Below are 14,187 nucleotides of genomic sequence, written 5' to 3' on the forward strand. Positions count from 1 at the left end.
ATGGCCAGTGATGACAGGCCAGCCTCACTCCTAGAAAGATGGCGCTAAAGATTCCAAGATCAAAGTCTTCTCCTAGGGGCCACCATGGTGTGCAATCCCACCATGGAATCCGAATCAGAAAGTAGAAATGCCAAAAGGGACTCCCTGCTCCAGGTCCCCTTCTCTAGCTCATCTTGGGCATCTTTCCTCTGAAGCTTGAGGACATTCTTTTCAAAGGTCCCTTTCATAGGGTAACATTAAAACAACTAGGGGAACTTAGTTCATGTTAATAATCTGAGGCTGCTTAACCTTACATTTCCCATGTCTTTGATGCTTTCAAGATGTGGGCAGTGATAAATAGTCGAAGGATATGAATAGGCAGTTTTCAGATGAAGAAATTAAAGCTATCTATAGTCATGAAAAAATGCTCTAAATCACTATTGATTAGAGAAATGCAAATCAAAACAACTCTGAGGTACCACTTCACACCTATCAGATTGGCTAACATGACGAAACAGAAAAATGACAAATGTGGGAGAAGATGTGGGAAAATTGGAACACTAATGCATTGTTGGTGGAGTTGTGAACTGATCCAGCCATTCTGGAGAGCAATTTGGAACCATGGCCAAAAGGCTATAAAACTGTGCATACCCTTTGACCCAGCAATACTGCTTCTACGTCTGTATCCCAAAGAGATCATAAATATGGGAAAAGGACCCACATGTACAAAAATATTTATAGTAGCTCTTTTTGTAGTGGCCAAGAACTGGAAACCAAGGGAATATTCATCAGTTGGGGAATGGCTGAACAAGTTGTGGTATATGAATGTAATGGAATACTATTGTGCTATAAGAAATGATGAGCAGACAGACTTCAGAAAAACCTGAAAAGATTTATATGAACTGATGCTGAGTGAAGTGAGCAGAACCAGGAGAACATTGTATGTAGTGATAGCAACATTGTGCAATGATCAACCATGACAGTTTAGCTCTTCTCAGCAATACAGTGATCCAAGACAATTCCAAAAAAACTTGTGATGGAAAATGCTATCTACATCAGAGAACTGTGGAGTCTGAATGCAGATGGAGGCAGACTGTTTTCATTTGGTTTTTTTTCTTTCTCATGGTTTTTCCCTCTTGTTCTGATTCTTCTTTCACAACGTGACTAATGTAGAAATACGTTTAACATGATTGTACATGTATAACCTATATTGGATTGCTTGCTGTCTTGGGGAGTGGGGAGGAAAGGCAGGGAGGCAGAAAAATTTGGAACTCAAAATCTTTCAAAAATGAATGTTAAAGCTATCTTCACAGGTAATTGGAAAAAATAAAATACTATTAAGTGGGAAAAAAAGATGTGTGCAATTCAGGGGAAACATCTGCTGGGCAGGAAGCTACCCCAGGAAGTGTTCCAAACATAATTAGCATTTATTAAGCACCTACACTATTGAAAATACTACATTAGGCAACGTCTATTATATTTCCCATAGCAACTATTCTAAACCTGTCTCCACTAGTCCTACTCCACCCTCCAGTTTACAGCAGATGACCTAGCTTCCTACTCCATTGAGAAAACTGAAGCTGGCAAAATTCTCTTTAACCCTTATCTTTTAAACTGCTACGTGTCTTGAAAAAGGTGCCTGTACCCAATGCTACCACTTTCTCACTGCCTCTCCCTAATTAGGCTTCTAGCCCACCTCCTCCCCCTGTACTGAAACTGGTCTTTCAGACCAATGACCTCCTAACCATCGAATTCAATAGCATTTCTTCAGCCCTTGTCCTATTCAATAAGTCAGTCAATACACATTTGTTAAGTGCCAGGCACTGGGTTAAATTCTGGGGAGATAAAGACAGGCAAAAGGCGCTCCCTACCCTCCAGGAGCTCACAAAACTTCACTTTGTATCCATTCACATAACTCTTTCTATGCTTCTTTATTCATTTTGTTCATCATTTCTCACAGCACGGTAACATTACATTTCATTCATATGCAACAATTTGTTTATCCATTCCCCAATTGATGGCTGGGCATCTTTATTTCTGGTTCTTTGCCACAACAATAAGTGCTGCTATAAATATTGGGGTACATGTGGGACCTTTCATTTTGTTGTTGACCTCCTAAAGATATAGTCCTAGTAATAGAGTCAAAGGTAGAGTCATTTTAGTCACTTTCTTTATATAAAATTCCAAATAGCTTTTCAGAATGGTTATACCAATCCACAGTTCCACCCACAATGCATTAGTGTTGCCATCCCACAATCTATTCTACACTGATTATTCTCATTTTTTTGGGTCATTTTTGACAAGAAGTAAAACTTCTTACCTAGTAAGAGTTCTTTCGATTTGTATATCTTTTATTATCAGTGATTTGGCACATCTTCTGTGGTTACAAATAGTTTGACATTCTTCCTTTCAGACCAGCTTATTCGTATTCTTTGTTCACTTATCTTTTGGGACCTTTCCAACTTTTGACACTATTAACAATTCTTTTCTAATGGATGGTCCTTCCTCTCTTTGTTTAAAAAATGCCCCATTCTCCTGGATCATCTTCTACTTCTCTGTCTCCTTCTCTAACTCCTTTTGCTCTTCTTAATCCCTTAATGTGGACATTTCTCTAAGATCCCTTCCCAGCCTCCTTCTTTTCTCGGCAAGCACAGTCACTCCCATGAGTGACTTCAACTACCTACCACCTCTATGCAAATGTATCCCAAAACTGTACCTTCCATCCTATATCACTCTTCTGAACTCAAGGCCAACATCTCTAATGGCCAATGGGACATCTCAAGCTGGATTCTCAATTATATCTAAAACTCAACCTATCCCAAACCTGGCATATTATCGTCCTCATTAAATAAACTTGGTCCTCCTTCTGATTTCACTGTTTCTGTCTATGGTACCACCATTCTTCCAGGGACCCAAGTTAGCAGTTGTAGAATTATTTTTGACTCTAATCTCTTCTGTCCAATAAATGATCACTTCTTGCCACTTCGTCTTCCAGGACATCTCTGGAATCTACTCCCTCCCTTCTATTTCTACTGCTACCTCCCTATCTCCTAATTGGTCTTTCTGCTCGCATGCCCCCTCACCTGCAATCTGCTGTTTATACCATTGCAAGAATAATTTTCATTATTCATAGATCTGGTCATCTCATTGTTCTGATAAAAAACCTTCAAAGACTCCATATTGTCTGCTTAGAGTACAAATTCATTTGCCTGGCATTCAAGGGCATTTGCCATCTGTATCACCCTACCTTTCCAGTCTTGTCTGGATACAGTACAACATAATACAACACAATATAATAAACATTTATTAAGCAGCTATTATGTGCCAGGCACTTAGCCAGTCCTAAATGCTAGGTATACAAATAGGAGGAGGGAGGGAGGTGGCTCAGTGGGTAGAGTGCCAGGCCTGCAATCAGGAAGATGTGTGTTCAGATCTGGCCTTGGACACTTTACTAGCTGTGTGAACTTGGGTAAGTCATTTAATCTCCGTTTGCCTTAATCCAGTAGGGAAGAAAATGGCCAGCTGTTCCAGCATCTTTGCCAAGAAAACCTCATGGCCAGTATTGACTTGCTATGATCCCGTGGGGTCAAGAGGAGTCAGACAAGACTGAAAGACTGAATAACAGTACAATTAAGAAAAAGAAAGACAGTCCTTGTTCTCAAGGAACTTACAATCTAATGGGGATAGATAACCCACAAAAGGAAGCTGGAAAATGGGGAGGGGGACACAAGAGGATATTTTGTCCTGTGGAGTTGAAACCAAGCAGAGCTTCAGACAAAAATTGTTTCCTATTAGTCCCCTTCATGCTCTGGCCAAACTTAAAGAGTCTTTGCTCACCTTCCTACTAAAATATTTGAAGCACTCTAGAGGCTGCTGGGTGGCCCAGTGGATAGAGTGCTGGGCCTAAAGTCAGAAGAACATGAGTTCAAATCCAGCCTCAGATACTTGCTAGCTGTGTGATCCTGGGTAAGTCATTCTCCTCTGTCTGCCTCTTTTCTTCAACTGAAGCATGGGGTTAACAATAGCACTTACCTCCCAGGGTTATTGTGAAAATCAAATGAAATCATATTTGTAAAACATTTCACACAGTGTCTGGTAAATGCTAGTGACTGAAGTAGAATTCAAGCTCAAGTCTTCCTAACCCCAATTCCAGTTAGTTCTCTCTACTATGCCACCTAGATTTCATTGGTACAAGGTGCTTCATGAGGACAATACTCCCTCTACCTATGCAGGTTGGCACTTTCTTTGAAGAATATTTTTGAGAGTGGCCTAGGAGTTGCTTATAAAAGGAAAATGGGGATCTGGGAGGAGGTACCAAAAGCTCCTTGAAGCCTTCCCCATTTCTACTTCTCAGTAATGGCTTTCCCTTTCATACTTAAGGTCAATAAATAATTCAATTCAAGAAACATTTATTAAGTGCCTACTATGTGCCGGGCACTGTGCTAAATGCTGGGTATGCAAAAAGAGGCAAAACACAGTCTTTAAATGACACTTTCTTCCAAAACTCTATAATGCATTTTCATATAATATTGTACGTCAAAAATATGCAACAGGGATTACAAATCTTTCTCTACCAATCATGAAGGCAGTGTGCGTTTCTTCTGCATGTTATAGTCATAGCTCTTGGAAATTTGAAAAACTCTTTCCAGCTGCCCAGGAGGAAATACAATGAACTGAGAAGCTAGTGGGATAAAAAATGAGTTATTTCCCCCAAATCCCTAGACCTAGGGTGACTACTGACATAGGCAGACACAGCAACCAGACACTAGAAGGGGGAGGACATGAAATATAATAATCCATTCTGAGCCCACATGAACTGAGGAGAGAGAATGATATATAATTCCTCTGGCCCTGTGAGGCTTCTTACATGTGAGTCTTGGAACTGGCATTCAAAAAAGGACTTAAAAAAATTAAAGCACTCTGACCTAGATTTTCATTTTAAACTGTAAACACATTTGGCCAAGACAGAGACTACAGGTTATTTTTTCCCTCTTTGGTTATATAGGAGAGCTGATCCTCTGAGAATAGGCACAAACACCATCTGCTGGAGGCTGAGAAGAACCACAGGAAAAGAAATGGAATGAGGAACAATGGAAGACCCAGAAAGAGGCCTGGGACTGCCAATAGCTATCTGCTGAGAACTAAGAAGAACTGTGGACCAAAGCAGGACATCCAAGGGAGTTACTACAGGGGATCTGAATGGTGATTTCTACTGGAGCAATCAGAGGAGTCATGGAGGGGGGAACCAATGTGAAGGAGTGAGTCTATTCCACCCATACCCAGGGTTCCCTGCTGGATCCTTCCACAGGCTAGTACTGTAAAAGATTCATTCTATATTCATTCTCTTGCAAGAGAGACCACTCACCAGTGGGTATTGCTACTTTATATGGCAGGGATTCTTAACCTGGGGTCCACAGACTAAAAAAACAAATTGGATAACTGTGTTTCAGTATAGTTGATTTCTTAATCCTATGTATTTTAATTAATGCATTTAAAACATTATCCTAAGAAAGGGTCCAAAGGCTTCACCAGACTGCCAAAGTGGGCTATGGTACTACAAAAGGTTAAGAACCCATGTTTTATGGGTCCTCATAAGAGTTCAGCTACTTTGCCTTAACCTCTCAGTAAATCTTGTGATGCCTACATTTCCAAGCAAGGGGGTATCAAAATTCAAAATTCAAGATGAACCAGAGAAGTGAGAAGTCCCCAAATGGTATCCAAACAGTTCAGGTCAGGAGGGAGCCTCTTCTACAAGAGTCATAGAGATCTATGCTTGTGTCTTATTCTCCTACTAGACTTTAGTCTCCATGAGGGCAGAGTTACGAGCCTGAAGTTGTGGGCACAAAGAAAGGAAGAATAACTGCCATCTTGACAAAGGCCTGGGGAATACAAGACAGCTACATGTCCCCACTGCTTCAAGTGCCCAGCTCTTTCTCCCAATCAATTTCTGGCCATATTATCTGTCCTCAAGAAGCTTTAGGCTGGTGTTAGTCCTCTGGAAGGTTGGAAATTGGTCTGGGATTGGTGAAGAAAGGAGAGCAGAGTAAGAATAAGCATTCCAGTAAGAATCACTAAATTCGTACATGGGGAGAAAGCCCAATAGTGAGTCAGATTAGATTTGACATGAGAAGGGTTCAGTTCCCACATGGGATGGAGTGATGACTTATGGGGACTTGGAGAGAGTGAGCAGTGAATGAGACCCATGAGTTCATGAGATGGCAAATTACAAGGCAAGTGTGGGACTGGGGAGACTCAGGCCACCTCCTTGATTGGAGAGGGGCTATGGGTAGGGTCCAGAGGTTTTAATGTCCCCTCCCTATATAGCATATGTGTCAGCCAGCAAGCGTGGTCTTGTATCACTTACGTGGAGTGGGTATTTTCTGATCTCTTCCTAGGTTATTTTGGGAGGAGAGTGTCAAGGGAGACTCAGAGCAATGTAGAGTACGGGACATGCCTAGTTGTGAGTGACAGATATGAGACACCAAATCTGTACCAAAGTTATTAACCTCCCTTAGTACCTAGCATTGTGTTCTGCAAACAGTAGGAGCTTGATACATCGTTAAGTGAATGAACAAATGAATGAATTAGGTAACAGGGATTCTAAGGCTCTTTCTAACCCAAATATTCTAAAACTATCATTCCATGATTCAGTGTAATGTAGTGGAAAGAACATTAGCTTTAGAGTCAGAAAACCCGGGTAGAAATCTTGGCTTTGCCAGTAAGCTGTGTGATCTTAGATATGTCTTTCCCCCTCCCTGGGCCTCATTTTCCTTATCTGTAGAATGGGGAGTGGGATTGTATTGGAATCTATCCCAACTTTAAATCTATGATTCTATGACTTAATGCCTTAGGCTGAATTAAGCTTGTTTTTAAAAAATATTTTAATAACTACATTTCAATATTCCTTTGTAATTCTATGTGTTTTATTTTGTGCACTTAAAAACCTTATTCTAAGAAGGGGGTCTGTAGGCTTCCCCTACTACCAGAGGTCCATGTCACGTAAAAAAAATTAAGAACCCCTGGCCTATAGTATTTTCTCCTTTTAGCTACCAACTCTGCAACTCACTATTAAACATTCTCAATAGCCTTGATCAGTATTAGGGCTTGGAGCCAAATGTCCACCAAATAAGCTCCTGGCCAAAGACATGACCTAAGTTTATTCAAAGCCCAAACAATTGCCGGACCTTACTTCTGGAGGAAAGAAACATTTCTTTCCTTTGGCAATAATTTTCTGCTGAGATATATTATAAGATAATAGGATTTGGGGCCGGAAGGGACTTGAGAGATTGTTTAGTCATGTAACTATAGATCGGCAGCTAGAAGGTCATCTAATCCAAGTCCCTCCTTTTATAGATGGAGAAACTGAGTTCTGTAGAGTTCTATAGCAATCCATCAACACAAATTTATTAGGTGCCTACTATGTGCCAGGCACTGTGCTAAGCATTCCATATACAAAGAGGCAAAGGACAGTTCTTACTCTCAAGGAGCTTAGAATCTAATGAGGGAGACAATATGCGAACACATATATACAAAGCCCACTATATACAGGAAAGGTTGGAAGTAACTGACAGAAGGAAAGCACTAAAATTAAGAGGGGTGGAAGAAGGCTTCTGTTATAAGAAGGGATAAGTAGCTTGTCCAGTGTTATTCAGCTAGGATGAATAATGTTAAGCAGCAGGGTCAGAGTTTGAACCCAAATCTTCTAACTCAATGGTTCTTAATATAAGGTTGAGGGGTGCATGGATAGATTTCAGAGGATCCATGAATTTTTTGGGAAAATTATATCTTTATTTTCACTAACCTCTAATTGGAATTTAGCATTTCCTTTAATTATTTAAAAGTATGATTCTGAGTTAATAGAGGCAGAGCGAAGATGGTGGATTAGAAGGAGAAACCCAGCCAAACTCTCCCAACAGTTCCCTCCAAACAACTTTAGGAAAACACCTCAAATAAGATTTTGGCGGAACTAACAAAATATCAGGAAGGCATTTTTCCAGCCTAAGACAACTTAGGAGGTTGGCAGGAGAGGTCTATGACACTAAGGAAGGGTCCTAACTGCAATCTCTCACGACAGCAGCACCAGTGATGGGCCTTAGAGGTGGGTGTGACAGGGGGTGGTGGCAGCAGCAGCAGCTTTGAGAGCTCTCAGCCCAGATATGGTAAAAGGATCTGACAACTGATCAGAAAGAGATTATAGGGGACACTTTGATGGCACTGGATGCAATGGATGCTGACTGGAAACATAAGTGTTGTAGCTCAAGGGTGGAGAGGAGCACTTGTGTTGGTCACAAGGGAGTAGGGGCCCTCATCATAGTTCTAAGGCAGAAGGGAGCCCTAGCAGTTATGGCTTCAGGGGAGCAGGGTCTCTTCCTGGGTAAAGACTAAAACACAGACCAGGAGAGCAGTAACCACACCTCTACCCAGATCACACCACCTTGGGAGCACCAAAAATGTACAGACATCCGGAACTAGCTATGGAAATAGCAGCACAACAAAAAGCCCAAAACTTGGTACAATATCTCCCCACTCCTGGGTGAGCAGAGCCTAACTTCGATGTGAAGTTCAAAGTCAAGAAATAGGCTGGAAAAATGAGCAAATGACCAAAGAAGAACTTGAGCATAGAAATCTGCTACAATGGCAGGGAAGACCAAGAATTGTGTCTTGGTGTGAAATGTGAAAATACCTAAGCCTTAAAGAAAAATGCTAATTGGGCAAAAGCCTAAAAAGAATTTCTGGAAGAGTTAAAGAAAGAGATAAGAGAGATAGAGGAAAAATTGGGAAAAGAAATGAGAGTGATGCAAGAAAACTATGAAGAGAGAAGTAACAGCTTGGTAAAAGAGGCACTAAAAATACCAAAGAAAACAAAACCTTGAAAAACAGAATTGGCTGAATGGTGAGAGAGATACAAAAATTCATTGAAGAAAAGAAGTCCTTAAAAAGCAGAATTAGCCAAATAGAAAAAGAGGCACAAAAGCTCACTGAAGAAAATACTTCCTTAAAAATTAGAATTGGGCAAGTGGAAGCTAATGACTCCAAGAGACATCAAGAAATAATAAAACAAAGTCAAAAGAATGAAAAAAGTAGAAGAAAATGTGAAATTTGTCATCAGAAAAAACACTGACCTGGAAACTAGATTGAAGAGAGAATTTAAGAATTACTGGACTACCTGAAAGATCATATTTCAAAAAATTATCAAGGAAAACTGCGCCCTGCCCATAGCTTAGATCCCTCTCGCCAGCTATATCCAACCAGTTGCTAAGTCTTGCTGATTCTGCCTCCACAATATCTCTGAATCTCCATTGACTTCTCTCTACTCACATGGCTACCATCCAAATTCAAGCCCTCATTGCCTGTCTCCTGAGCTATTGCAATAGCTTCCCAATTGGCCTCCCTGCTTCACCTCCCCCCTCCACCCAGCTGCCAAAGTGATCTTCTTAAAACACTGATGTCACTCACCAATAAACTTTTATTAAGTTTAACTACAGTGCCTCCCTATTACCACTGGGATCAAAGTCAGGCTCCTCTCTTTGACATTGAAAGTTCTTCATTATGCCTTCAGCTGACCTTTTCAGCCTTATTATATCTCCCTCTACATTCCAGCCACACTGGCCTTTTTATTGTTCCTTATGCATGACATTCTATCTTCTGTGCCTTTGCACAGGCTTGTGCACACACCTGGAAACCACTCCTCCTCACTTCTGCATCTTAGAATCCTTAGTTTTCTTCAAAGATCAGCTCAAATGTCACTTCCTCATGAGGCCTTTCCTGATCCCCTAAATTGCTAGAGCCACTCCCCACCCCCAACTACCTTGTGTTTATTCTATATAGTTACACAAACATAGTTTGTATAGTCGTGTAGTTATATAAATTGTATAGTTGTATAATTATACAAATCCCACCTTCCACAGGAAGCCTTCTCCAACCCCTCTTAATTCTAGTGCCTTCCCTCTGTGAATTATTTCTTATCTATACTGTATATAGCTTGCTTTGTTATGTATTTGTTTTCATATTGCCTCTCCCATTTGATTGTAAGCTCATTGAGATCAGGCATTGTCTTTTTTTTTGTATCCCCAGCACTTAGCATGATACCTGGCATATAGTAGGAGCTTAATAAATGTTTATTGATATACAGTGTCCCAAAAGTTTTAGTGCAGGTTAGCTATGAGTGCTTGAGAGTCTACTACATGCACAGTGCTTTTCTGAGAGGTAAAAAGTTTAGATAAGACAGGATGCTCACTTTCATGGAACTTAACAGTCTATACCTCATCTCCACAACTAAATTCTAAGCTTCCATAAGATAGAGAATGTCTTATAGTGCTTTTCACCATCTATAAAACCTTACTTGGGTATCACTTAGAGAACCTGATCAAACTAGTAAGTACTGGTAAGTACTAAGCAAATACTCTGTTATGATATTTTTTCATTTCCTTTTATTGATTTTTTTAATGCCATTCCTCTTGGAGCCTTTTGGCTAACTGAAGCCTGTTTTCTGTTAATATTAACCTCGCCTAGCCAAAACTTGACTCATGGAATGCTAATATTAAGGGGAGACTTTTTGACATTTCTCAGATAAGAAGCCAAAGGACAGTTTTAAGCTTTTCAAGGTGATTTAGCTAACTATTTGTGAAGGCATTCAACTGGTTCTGACTCTGTAGTTATCTTTGAGGAATGTAAATCTCCCCTCCCCTAAATAGCCCATTGTGAACCTTCTAAATGTAGTTAACATAATTTGTTGCCTGACTTAGTTTACCTATAAAGTTGATTTAACTAAGTTTCTTTACTTAGGTGATATATTAGATTTTGATTTTGTTTAACTAAGTCTTTTGACCTTTCATGGCCCAAAAGGATGCTCTAGATTACTGTATATCAAAAAATTATAGAATCCTAATCTTTGTTCAGGGTTCTTTTTCTACCTCCTGAACCTAGGCTTAAGCATAATAAAACCTAGGTTTTTACCTCTATAATTTCTGCAATGTGACAGGTTTATTTGGCAGCAGTAACCTACTACATGAACTAAAAAGAGTAAAGTTGTTTTTCAGTCATATCCGACTCTGTGACCCCATTAGGGGTTTTCTTGGCAAAGATATTAGAGTGTTTTGCCATTTCCTCTTCCAGCTCATTTGACAGATGAGGAAACTGAGACAAACAAGGTGAAGTGACTTGCCCAAATCTAGTAAATGTCTGAGACCAGATTTGAACTCGTGAAGATGAGTCTTCCTGACTTTAGGCTCTCACCACCTAGCTGCCCCACTTGAAACCATCTAACCAATAAAGGTTAGAATTGCCTTTCAAGCTTTGTGTATATTTCCAAGGCTGACACAGCTCTAGACCTAAAAAACTGAACAAGTCCTTAAGTATTATGTGTGTGTGTGTGTGTGTGTGCTGCGCGCGCGCGCGGTGCACGCGTATGTATATATCAGGAGTCAAGCCCAAATTTATTGGTAATAAAGGTGTCTCCCCTTTCCCTTCTCACTCCTTGCTGCTCACTTTGTCCATAAGGCAGCCTCTGTCTCAGACAAATCTATAGGAAAACTTTGAAAATCTGGGTCAGTGAGTTTCCAGTGAAGGAGAGAAGGGTACTGAGTGGAAAGCTATCCTCCTACTCATCTTCGCTTTTCCAAAGTAAGTAATTAATCAGGCAAGATGGAACAAACTAAATGCAATTGAGTAATTGACCTGATAAAACCAAGCTATGGAGGCTCTAGCTGGGCTCTGCTGGAACATTAAAGCATTTCTTACCCCAAAAGGAAATAATTTTGTTTGCCTTTGCTTTGCTGACAGCTATAAACTTGACTTCGCCACTCACCACTCTTTCTAGCTTAATGTATGAGTGAGAGGTAAACGAGGCAATCCATTATAGATTGAGATCAGGGCAGAACATGAAAAAGTAAGGCAATTATCCAGAGAGCTCCAGAAGAATTCACTTCAATAAACATTTATTAAGCCCCTCTCTGTGTAAGTTTTTTTTTAAGGACAGATCCTGCAAATGAAGGAGGAGCTGAGCCCAGAATTGAACTGGGGGAGGGGAGCAGGTTGCCTTTGGGAAATTGCAAAGTTCTTTTGATGATCATAGTGTCTTCCTAAAACAAAGATTGACCTTTGTAGAACCATTATTCTTTTAGTCTCTGAAGAATTAACTAGGAAGATAACCATTAGGATTCCTTGGTGCTGGTATCCAGGAGCTCACTGCAACTCATGATGAACAAGGGATTATGCAGAAGAAACAGTATAAAGAAAGGTGATCAAAGAAATGTCTGACTGTGCAGAGAGGTGGACTATGAGGTTCCTGGCCCAAGGGCATAGTTTTGAAGTCCTGTGAGCCTGGGCCCTTTCGAAAAATGGAGGGTCAAGGAGGAGCTCTCCAATGAGAGAAGGGGATGGGACTTACTGGGGGATATTCCAGGTCGAAAAGGCCTTGCAAGGATAGTTGGATGTTCCAGGGTGAGGAGGCCACAATCTTAAGGGACCCTTCATGGTGGACTGATAGGAAGACAGGGATAGGAGTCCCATAGGAAGAGCTGGCATGGATAGGTTGTGATCTCCATTTCTGAAGGGAATATCCACTTTGTTCTATTAGAATTCTGGCTTATACCCAAAGTACCACACTAGGTGCTGGGCATACAAAGACAAGAACAAAACAGTCCCGACCTCAAGGGCCCTACAGTTTACTGGGTTAAGAGAGGGAGGCAACATGTACACAAGTAAGTAAATACAAAACACAAAATAATTCCAAGAGCACAAGAACACTGATAATTAGAGGAATGGGAGGAAAACAGGAAAGACCTTTTGTTGGAGAGAGCATAGCAAGCAAGTTGGAGATAAGAATGGAGTGAATTCTGTGGGGTAACACGGGGGGTACAAAGGCACAGAAGTATATTTGGTACAGGCAAATTTTGACCTAGAAAGTGATGGGGTTATGGGACCTGGAAAGGAAAAAGACCACGTCTTTGAAAGCAACCCAGCCTCTGAACTTTCCCACACAGGTCTCTGGCATTTTTCCTGAGGCACCTGGCCCATCCCAATCTACCTAGACACTCAATAATCCTTTTAACTGCCCTTGCGCTGTGGCTCTCCACCACTTAACTCCTTTCATTGTCTTCCCCTGGCCCACCCCAGGCTACTTGCCACTCCTTAACCCATCCAGGTCTTCTCATGGCCTTTTCTTCTATGTAAATACCAATCTTATCCCCATTAAATTGGGCAGATTCCTTAAGAATCTCACCTGCTCCTATTGGTGTCACAATACTACAGATTTACTAGGAATCTTGAATGCCTAACTGGTGTTATAATAAAACCTCACTAGTCTGACTGAAAGAAGGCTTGAGTGGTTGGATTCTTTTGAGGCAGACTCCCTGTACTTGCATTTTGGGGCTCTCAGCACCCCAAACTGCATCATGTTGGTAGCCTCCTATGAAGAATTGTTTGACCCCCTCAAGTCCTTCTCCAGACTCTGACTGAAAGAAGGCTTGAGTGGTTGAATTCTTTTGAGGCAGACTCCCTGTACTTGCATTTTGGGGCTCTCAGCACCCCAAACTGCATCATGTTGGTAGCCTTCTATGAAGAATTGTTTGACCCCCTCAAGTCCTTCTCCAGACTCTGACTGAAAGAAGGCTTGAGTGGTTGAATTCTTTTGAGGCAGACCCCCTGTACCCTTGCATTTCAGGGTTCTCAGAACCTCAATCAACAAAAGAAAATATAGTACATGAAGGTGTATAATCTCAAATAAGAGTGGAAAGGTGGGTGGCAACCAAACTTTGGAAACTTTAAATACTAGTTTGAAGGTTTTGTATTTTGTCTTAGAAACAAATTGGAACCACTGAAGATTTTTGAGTGTGTGTGTTTGTGGTGGGGGAGTAGTGTCAGGGTCAGATCTGTGTTTTAGGAATATAAAATTGGCAGCTCAGTGGAGGATAGCTTTGAAGAAGAGACTAGCATGTGTAACCTGCATCGAATTGCTTGCCTTCTCAGTGAGGGGGGATGGGGAGGGAGGAAGAAAGAAAATTTGGAACTCAAAGTTTGAAAAATGAATGTCAAAAATTATTTTTACATGTAACTAGGGGAAAATGAAATACTAAATAAAAATGCAAAAAAAAAAGAAAGAAACTAGCAGAAGGAAAACCATTTAGAAGGCCATTGTAGCAGTCTAGTGAGAGGTAATGAGGACCTGAACTCAGGGAGAAACTGAGTGGAGGTAAAGGGGATGAATGC

The sequence above is a fragment of the Trichosurus vulpecula genome, chromosome 3, assembly GCF_011100635.1.
Source record: "Trichosurus vulpecula isolate mTriVul1 chromosome 3, mTriVul1.pri, whole genome shotgun sequence".
Taxonomy (NCBI): Eukaryota; Metazoa; Chordata; class Mammalia; order Diprotodontia; family Phalangeridae; genus Trichosurus; species Trichosurus vulpecula.